Genomic DNA, 8,210 nt, shown 5'->3' on the forward strand with positions numbered 1-8,210 from the left:
TTCTGTTAGAGATAGCACTTAGCTCAGCTTTCTTTTCTGGTGCTGTAAAGCAGGGCCCTTTCAGAATGCTGGTGTAAATGCCTCCTCTTTCACAATTTTGGCTTTTAGAGGAACCAGCAGTTAGGAAAGAGCTGAGGCTCATTCTATGTTCTGCTCTTACCAACTCCATCTCCAAAAGGGAAGGTTCTCTTCCTCCTCCCTCTCCTCCTCCCTCTCCTTTTCTTCCTCCTCCCTTTCCTTCTCCTCTTCCTCCCCTTCTTTCACCCCTCTCCACACATCTTCACAACTTTGTGTCCTCTCTAAGAAAGAAAATAACCCACTGAGTCCACTTTGTTCCATCCGTATACTCATGGACGTGTGGCTGTCCACTGGAATATAGAGGCCTTAACCAGGGACCACTGGGGGAGAAGCCATCCACAGCCTTCCTCAGCTATGAACCCCGTGACTTACAGTAATGACCATCATGGGGAGATACATAGCAGCTCACGTGTTACGGGGATAACAAACTGCTTTCTGATTGGATTTGAGACCTACTCCCCTGGAGGAAATGCATGCCTGCTACTATTAATCTGGCCAAGGCAAATGATTGGTGAGCTCACAGGCTAAATGGACATAATGTCAAACCACCTTCTAAATTTATAGCCACAAACTAGTGCAGCTCCCAGACCGAATCAGAGAGGTCTTTTTGTGCCATGGATGACGACTAGTGCAGAAACTTGTAACTGGCTAAAGTGCAGAGAGTAGAGTATCAGTGGAGTGCTCAGCTACAAATGCGACATCTAACACCCGCACCAGGGCCTACGGACCGTTGCAGAAGGGGAAGTAGGAAGATGGTAGGAACAAGAGGTTGGGAGGACCAGACTGAAACAGTGTCTTCTGGATAGGACCCAGCCACAGCATTCATGAGCTCATAGCACCTGTGTTTGCTTACAGGAGACCCTCAGTGACAGCCACAAAGCATCACTGTGTAACCCACTCAATGAAAAGCAGGGTTTAATTAGAACTGGGAGAGTTAGGAAAGCAAAAAGTGAAAGGTTCTATTGTGATTGGATACGACACGAGCCATTTAAGCTGCAGTCCGGTAAGGAACCATTAAAAGGGTCCAAAAAGATGGGAATATGGGAGTGCCCTTTGGCCCTGAACTGAAGACCTAGTACCATGATGATCTAAAGGTTTGACTGTGGTGGATGGAGATTCTCAGTCCCAAGAAGGCTCAGCTCAGCCAGGAGGAAGGAGGCGGGAGGCAGGTGTGTTCATCAGCTAGATGAAGAGGGTGAGATGGAGCTCAGACAGGAGCCTGTTTGCTAAGCTTGTTAGGACAGTAGTGACAGGGAATTGGGGGTGTTATTTATTTATTCTCTGTTTTATCTTTTTATGTCTAAGAGCCACCATGAGAATTCTGCCTGGGAGGGAAAAGCAGCTTAAATGAAACTTCGGAATGTCTTGTGAGATGCTGGATTACAGAGTAAATATGTCTAATAAAATCCCCCTGCTGGCTCAGCTTTGAGGCTTTGCAAATAACTTCAGACTCTTTGGGGGGAAGGCATTGCTTTGCTGCAACTACTTAAATACCTGCTGGGGCGCCGTAGTCACACATGGGGCTCAGGGATAAAGATATCATCCGTTGCTAAGTTCCTGTAGCCAGGACCCCTGCCCATGGCCTGGGGATGCACAGGTGCCAACTCGGGTTCCTCTTCCCTTACTTCCTCTTATGTCTTCTCCTCTATTTAAGGAGAGTCCCTTCTGCCACCTGGGACAGTGACAGAGCCATGAGGAGTGGCACACACCTGTAATCTCGGCCCCAAGAGGCTGAGGTAGGAAGATTGTGATGTTGAACCTGCCTGGTTATATCAAGATCCTGCCTTGAAAACAAAACCAGGCAAGCAGGCACGGAATGGGAAGTGTCATGGGGGAGAGTCTGGACCGACTCACACTGTAAGCAGGTCTTTGGAGTTTCAAGGATCAGAGAACCCAACTTAGTCTGGCTTGAGCGAGATGAGAATCATGAGGTTTATGTAATAGAAAAATCGAGGCTGGATGGATCTACTGCAGGGTGTGGCTAGGTGGGGGAGCTGAAATTCTATGCAGAGGAATTTGTCACGTTCACCTTTGACTCGCTTTCCTGTGTTGGCCACACTCTCAGGGAACTCTCCCTCTGCAGCAGTCCCAGGATCTTAGAGGCCCCGTGCCTCTATGACATCCAGTTCATGGTGGTAGTCAAGAAGTTGCTCCTCTTCCCCGTGACTCTAGGCAGACACAGCAAAGGTAATTGTACATTCTCCTCCCAGTGTTGGTGGCTAGCAAGATGGTCTGTTTGGATTGACAGAGCACGATTGTGTGCTGATCCTTGATCTGCAGGTGAGATTAACCTCGACACAGAACACAGGACTATGAGCAGAGGAGAGGTGTCCTCTCATGGGAGGCCCAAGTGCTGAGACTAAAACGTGGTGCTTTTGGTGACAGCCGTGGTACCCCACTCTTGCTGCCTGATCATCATGGTCATGGTCAAAGGTTTATAAAGCCCTTTGCGTTCAGATGCACGGGCTTGTTGGTACTGATTCACCATGAAGGCTGTGGTCCATGGGTGGAACTATCCTGGACAGAGCCAGGTGACACACTTCCTGGCTCTTCTAGGATCATTCAGGTGCTAAGTTCTTGAGCCTTGTTGGGAACCTGAGTCATCTGGCTACATCGAGTATAGTCAGGAGCAGGCTTGAGTGCTGGTACTCAGCTTTCTTCTTTTGATTCAGTCCAGGCACCCAGCCCCTGGGACAAAGCCAGTTCCTTTAGAGTGTACCTTCTCATCTTACAAACATGTCCAGATGTTTGTCTCTTAGGCTACCTAAGCCCTGTCAAGTGACAAAGGTAACAGTTATAACCTCTATACCTTCACAAGAGCAAGGCGTAATGGAGGGAGGAGGGTGCCTTGCTTTAGAGTAGGGCTTTGGACTGTCTCTAGAATGAGCCAAGAAGTTTAGAGTTGAGGTTGAAGTTCTTTCAGTAGAATGACAGTGGGTTTTGCCTGGAGCATCTTTTCTCTCCCAAGCCTTAGTAACATCAGCAGCTGAGTGTAAAGTCAGAGCCCTGACATTGGTGGAGCTCCTCATGGACACCATATTTGGAGGTAATCCAACTCATTTTGTTCTGTTTTGTTTTTCATCAGCAAACGTATCATCATGGGACCTCTCACATGATTTGCTTGATAGCAAGGACAAACTGACTAAGCAATTGTATTCCTCACGGTCAGTGGATAGTTCAGAGTCATGACGGAAGCACCAGCTTCAGTTTCATGGGAGTCTGCCTCTAGAAAAGTGAGTCCTGTTTTAGGTAAGAGTGAGATCTCAGCCCGACCAATGGGGTGCTAGATTGAGGCCTTGGGGGTTCCCCACAGACATGCTAACCTATAAAGCACTTTTGAACTTGGGACAGCTGCCTTTCTTAAAAACTTCCCAACCTGTCATCAGGTGGAGCATGCGTATGTATGTGTGCATTCATGTGTGCACACGTCTATGTGGGGACATGTTCTTGCATGTGGGAATGAATGTAGAGGGCAGAGGCCGAGCTTGATATTTTGACACAGGGTCCCTCATTGTTTTGGTGCCCACCAAGTAACTATACCGGCTGGTCAGTGAGACCCAGCAGTCCTCCTGTCTCTGCCTCCACACCATGGGGATTATAAGTACACACCACTAGGCCTGTTTTTTTTAACCATTTTTTTTTGAGATAGGGTTTTTATGTGTAGCCCTAGCTATCCTGGAACTAGCTATGTAGACCAGACTGGCCTCGAACTCACAGAGATTTGCCTGCCTCTGCTTCCCAAGAGCTGGGATTAAAGGTGTGTGCCATTACCATCAGGTCAACCATGTTGTTTTTAAAATGTTCTATTTAGTTATCTTTTTAATTGGCCTATAGTGATTGTGCGTGCTTATTTTATAGTGCCATAGGATGTTTTTATACATTGTATAATCTTCAAATTAGACTAAGTCCATCTACTTAAATACTCATCATTTGGGTTAAGAACAAAGAATTTTCACCATTTTTGAAATACTACTTAGTATTGTGGAATATTACATTAACTAGGTAAAGATGTGTTACATTTGTTTAAGCTGCAATTGTTTAACTATATAAAGATGTGTTGTCTTGCCTGTCTAAGGCACCTGATTGGTCTAATAAAAAGCTGAGTGGCCACACATGAGCCAGGACCTCTGCAGGTCTGGGTGTGAGTCTGGGACCTCCGAGGAACTAGGCCTGATCCAGGAAGTCTGCTGGTCTGGGCATAAGTCTGGGATCTCCAAGGGAGTAGACCACAACCAGAGACCTTTGCAGGACCAACAACAAGCCAGGAACATCTGCAAGAGTGGATCCAGACCATGAACATTTACAGAGCAGACCTGAGACAGCAAACTTCACAGGAACAGAGCAAACCCTGGGAGTGCTGAGTGACCTCCAGAAACACGGAGTGACCAATGGGGTGACTGGAACTGTGGCTCTGACTGTCCCAGAAGGAGCAACCATCTGAGCCTTGGATCCACTGGCACCTGGAAGATTGGTCACCAGAGGCACAGACAGCCCCAACTACACCTACCAGAGGAAAAGATGGGTAGACAAGGTAAGATCACACACAACACCACAAAAAACAACATGACACCAGTAAAAACTAGTGACCCTACAACAGCAAGACTTGAACAGCCAAATATAGATGAAGCAGAAGAAAATGACCTAAAAAAAATAACTTTTGGAGAATGTTTGAGGCCCTTAAAGAGGAAATGAAAAATTCCCTCAAGGAAATGGAGGAAAAGACAAACAAAGATTGGAAGACACCAGCAAATCCCTTAAATAAAACCAAGAAAAAGCAATCAAACATATGAAAAAAACTATTCAAGACTTGAAAACTGAAATAGAGATAATAAAGAAAACAGAAGCTGAGGGAATTATAGAAACAAAAATCATGAGAAAATGATCAGGAACCACAAATGCAAGCACAAACAGCAGAATACAAGAGATGAAAGAATCTCAAGTGCTGAAGATACAATAGAGGAAATAGACTCATCATGGTGTAGGAGTTCCTTCTGTTTGTGTGTTGCTTTCATTGGATAATGAATATAGATACTGCCTTGGCCTAGGTGATAGGGCGGAACTTAGGTAGGCGGAGGAGACAGAACTGAATTCTGGGAGGAAGAAAGCAAGAGTCAGAGAACCATCATAGAACCGCCAGAATCAGACATGCTGAATTTTTCCTGGTAAGACACAACCTCGTGGTGATATACAGATTAATAGAAATGGGTTAAATCAAGATGTGAGAGTTAGCCAATAAGAGGCTAGAGATAATGGGCCAGGCAGTGATTTAATTAATACAATTTCTGTGTGGTTATTTTGGGTGTAAGCTAGCCGGGCACCCGGGATGAAAAGCAGGCCCTCTCTCCTTCAACATCATCATTCAAAGAAAACATTAAATATAATAAAAGTTTAGCACAAAATATCCAGGAAATATGGGACACTACGAAAAGACCAATCCTGAGAATAATAAATATAGAAGAAGGAGAAATTCAACTCAAAAGCACAGAAAATATATTTAACAAAAATCATAGAAGAAAATTTTCCTAACCTAAAGAAAGATATGCCTATGAAGATACAAGAAGCTTACAGAACACCAATTGACTGGATCAAACAAAAAATCCTCTCACCACATAATAATCAAAACACAAAGCATATAGAATAAAGAAAGAATATTAAGAGCTGCAAAGGAAAAAGGCCAAGTAACATATAAAGGCAGACCTATCAGAATTACACCTGACTTCTCAATGGAAACAATGAAAGCCAGAGGGTCCTGGTCAAGCTTTATGCAGACATTAAAAGAAACCACAGATGCCAGCCCAGTCTGCTATACCCAGCAAAACTTTCAATCACCATAGAAGGACAAATCAAGATATTCCATGACAAAACCAGATTTAATCAATACCTACCTAGCCACAAACCCAGCCCTACACAAAGTATTAAGAGGAAAACCCCAACCCAAGGAACGTGGCTATATCAACAAAAACACAGAAAATTGATGATCTTATAGTAGTAAATCCTAAAGAAAGGAAAAACATACAAAATAACATCACCAACAATGAAAACTAAATTAACAGGAGATAGTAATCACTGGTCATTAATATTCCTTAATATAAGTGGACTCAACTCATCTATAAAAAGACACAGACCAACAGATTGGATAAAAAAACAGAATCAATCCTTCTGCTGCATACAAGAAACATACCTCAACCTCAAAGACAGACATCACCTCAGAGTAAAGGGCTGAAAAAAAATTCCAATCAAATGGACCCAAGAAACAAGCCAGTGTAGCTATCCTAATATCTAACAAAATAGACTTCAAACTAAAATCAATCAAAAGAGACAAAGAAGGACATTTCATATTAATCACAGGAAAAATTCATCAAGAGGAAATCTCAATACTGAACATCTACACCCCGAATACAAGGGGACCCTCATGTATAAAAGATATACTTCTTAAATCATACATTAAACTCCACACACTAATAGTGAAAGACTTCAACATTCCACTCTCACCAAAGGACAAAAATTAACAAGGAAGAAATAAAGGGAAAAAATAAAGACTTCCTAAAATTCAATGAAAATGACCACACAACATACCCAAATTTATAGGACACAATGAAAGCAGTGTTAAGAGGAAAGTCCATAGCATCAAATGCCTACATAAAGAAGCTGAAAAAAATCCCACACTAGTGAATTAAAAAAACATTTGAAAACTTTAGAACAAAAAGAAACAAACCCACCCAAGAGAACCAGATGGCAGAAAATAATCAAACTGAGAGCTGAAATCAACAAAATAGAAACAAAGAATACAATACAAAGAACCAATGAAACAAAGAGCTGGTTCTTCGAGAAAATCAGCCAAATAGACAAACCTTTATCCAAACTAACCAAAAGACAGAGAGATTATTTAAATTAACAAAATCAGAAATGAAAAGGGGGACATAACAACAGACACGGAGGAAATCCAGAGAATCATCAGGCCATATTTTGAAAACCTGTACTCCACAAAATTGAAAAACTTAAAGGAAATGGACAACTTTCTGGATAAATATCACTTACCAAAATTAAATCAAGACCAGATAAGTAAATTAAATAGATCTATAACTGCTAAAGAAATAGAAATCGTCATCAAAAGTCTTCCAACCAGAAAAGCTCAGGACCAGAAGATTTCAGCTCAGAATCCAAAGAAGAACTAATACCAATACTCCTCAAATTGTTCCACACAATAGAACAATAAAACAGAAGGAACATTGCCAAATCCTTTTTATGAGGCTACAATTACTCTGATACCCAAACAACATAAAGACATTACTAAGAAAGAAAATTACAGACCAATCTCACTCATGAACATTGATGCAAAAATACTAAATAAAATACTGGCAAATCAAATCCAAGAACATATCAGAACTATCATCCACCATGATCAAGTTGGCTTCATCCAAGAGATGCAGGGATGGTTCAACATATAAAAATCTGTCAACATAATACACCATATAAACAAACTGAAAAAGAAAAACCACGTGATCATCTCATTAGATGCTGAAAAAGCTTTCAACAAAATACAACATCCCTTCATAATAAAGGTCTTGGAGAGAGCAGGGATACAAGGAACATACCTAAACATAATAAAGGTAATATACAGCAAGCCAACAGCCAACATCAAACTAAATGGAGAGAAACTCACAGTGATCCCACTGAAATCGGGAACAAGACAAGTTTGTCCACTCTCTTCATATCTATTCAATATTGTTCTTGAGGTCCTAACTAGAGCAATAAGACAGTAAAAGAAGATCAAGGGGATACAAATTGGAAAAGAAGAAGTCAAGCTATCACTATTTGCTAATGATATGATAGTTTACATAAGTGACCCCAAAAATTCCACCAAGGAACTTCTACAACTCATAAACACTTTCAGTAACATAGCAGGATACAAGATTAACTCAAAAAAATCAGTATCCCTCCTTTACACAGATGATAAATGGACTGAGAAAGAAATTAGAAAAATATCACCCTTCACAATAGCCACAAATGGCATATAATATCTTGGAGTAACTCTAACCAAACAAGTGAAAGACTTGTATGGCAAGAACTTTAAATCTTTGAAGAAAGAAATTGAAGAAGACACCAGAAAATGGAAAGATCTCCCATGGTCT

General features: G+C 41.9%; 1 long non-coding RNA gene across 3 annotated transcripts in view; it reads left to right on the plus strand.

The window, feature by feature from the left end:
* Positions 1-8,210, plus strand: part of LOC126502394 (uncharacterized) — a 42,440-nt gene that overhangs the window by 18,750 nt on the left and 15,480 nt on the right. For 2 of the 3 annotated variants that reach the window (XR_007591914.1, XR_007591916.1), the window contains one exon: positions 1,384-3,327. This is a non-coding gene — a long non-coding RNA (uncharacterized lncRNA). The remainder of the gene's footprint in view (positions 1-1,383; positions 3,328-8,210) is intronic. The other variant, XR_007591915.1, reaches the window with a different exon arrangement.

Source organism: Alexandromys fortis, unplaced genomic scaffold (genome assembly GCF_014885135.2).
Source record: "Alexandromys fortis isolate MF-2015 unplaced genomic scaffold, M_Fortis_MF-2015_v1.1 scaffold_45, whole genome shotgun sequence".
Classification (NCBI taxonomy): domain Eukaryota; kingdom Metazoa; phylum Chordata; class Mammalia; order Rodentia; family Cricetidae; genus Alexandromys; species Alexandromys fortis.